The sequence below is a fragment of the Octopus bimaculoides genome, chromosome 6 (assembly GCF_046866305.1).
Source record: "Octopus bimaculoides isolate indiv1 chromosome 6, ASM4686630v1, whole genome shotgun sequence".
In the NCBI taxonomy this organism is placed as follows: Eukaryota; Metazoa; Mollusca; class Cephalopoda; order Octopoda; family Octopodidae; genus Octopus; species Octopus bimaculoides.
The window spans coordinates 76474707-76476646 of record NC_142933.1 but is presented as its reverse complement, the minus strand read 5'-3'; the positions used below and the strand labels follow the sequence as shown (position 1 = coordinate 76476646).

Here is a 1940-nt window from a genome sequence, read left to right as displayed (position 1 = left end):
GTGTCCGCCAACTTCTTTACAATATGTCCTTGTTTATTTGTATAAGCGATATTTATATACAAAAATACATACATTCATACATACATACATACATACATACATACATACATACATACATACATATACATATTTATGCATATATATGTGAGTGTGTGTGTGTGTGTGAGTGTATTTGTGTGTGTTGTGTGTATGTATGTACGTGTATATGTGTGTGTATATGTGTATATATATATATATATGTATATACACATACTCACACACATCCATATGTATATACACAATATATTAACACGTGTGTTATATGTGCGTATGTTTGTGTCTGTGTGTTTATATGGATTTGCGATGTATTTATACCGTCGTATGAGAATAAGGGAGTAATAAATATGAAGATGTGATGAAGGAGAATAAGAGTACAAAGGGAAGAGGTAAACAGAACTCGTAGTGAAGGCATGTCAGTAAAACATGTATACACGCGTTTATATCATATATTTATTAATTTATGTTTAGATGTGTTTATGTGTCCATGTGCGTAAATCTATATAAACACACATACACACACTGATATATACATACATACACACACACAAACAAACACACACACACACATACATACATACATACGTACATACATACATACATACATACATACATACATACACAGACACAAATACAACGTGTGTACATGTGCGTGAGTGTGTGCGTGCGTGTGAGCAAGTATGTGTTTACAGATATTTCATTAATTTTAGTTACGAAACTATAACAAAAATATTTAGAATATTAGAATCTTATGTATTAGAAAAGATGAAATATCGATCGAAAAAGTTATGTAAACATCTATTGATGTTTATTGTTGAAGAAACGGAGAAGTATTTAATACAATTACAGCAACGAAAAAATCCTAAAACTATTTCTTTTTTCTTCTGAGATGTCGATATAAAAAGAACGTAGAAACTCACCGCTAGAGTTGTGATATTGTTATTCCAAAGTGAGCGAACTGAAGTAAAAATGCTGTTACTTCTTACATGTTGATTTCGAGATTGGTAGTTCTATCGATTCCCTGCAACAGCTACCGCTGATGTTTTCTCTCTACCGACCGCTATCGCATCTCATCGATGATGTACTAAGGCATATTCGTTTTCTCTTTAAAATGTTACTGTTATTTGCTGCTTTGTTTGCCAAATACAACTTAATATTTTCTTGTGTGAGTACGTGTGTGCGCGTGTCTTTTTCTTTTCTCCTAATAAACATTTATTCAGTGTATGATTTATTCACTGTAAGAAACAGTATGAGTCTCTATAAAAGTTGCTTTCTTGTTCAAACTTATCACTCATCTACCGTCGTTTAAACGCATGTCCATCCCGTGCAATTAAATGGGAATTTCCTTGAATATTTTGTTTTTAGACAAAACTTGATTAGTTCAAATTGTTGTAATAAGAATACACGTGAAAGGAATCATGTTCTTAGAGGCCAGGTGATGACAAATATGATAGCATATGAATATCTGAAAGTTATAGAAAGTTTATCAGAATAAGTGTATTTGCTGCTGGAAGTACAAGTGTATCTAATGATATGATGACATTCTATAAGCAGTGAAGCAATTGGTTCTCTCAGTTATATGATTTATAATACATCATTATATATTTATATAATTTGTTACGTTGCTTTTTCACGCCTACTCATATTAAATAACATGTCATAGAGACAAATCATATACATAGTATGTTATGTGGGTGGTACCAGACATAATAATATCAGAAGGGATGGGCATTAAATTATCATATTGCCCTTTCAAATAATACTAATTCAAAAATATACAACGGCATTTAAAAACACGATTATAAACTTACTTATTTCTCCCAAAATATAGATGGTCTATATTGAATAAACTTTAATTATAATTTTAAGTATAATTTAACTCAATGTCAAATTTCAGTTTTATT

At 30.7% G+C, this 1940-nt stretch overlaps 1 protein-coding gene across 1 annotated transcript in view; it reads right to left on the bottom strand.

Annotated features, from left to right (window-relative positions):
* The window catches only part of LOC106874042 (FMRFamide receptor), a 242456-nt gene extending 240853 nt beyond the window's left edge, over nucleotides 1-1603 (bottom strand). Inside the window, exon 1 of the mRNA XM_014921607.3 lies at nucleotides 957-1603. The gene's annotated coding sequence lies outside the window, so the exon portion shown is untranslated. The remainder of the gene's footprint in view (nucleotides 1-956) is intronic.
* Between the last annotated feature and the right edge of the window lie 337 nt (nucleotides 1604-1940).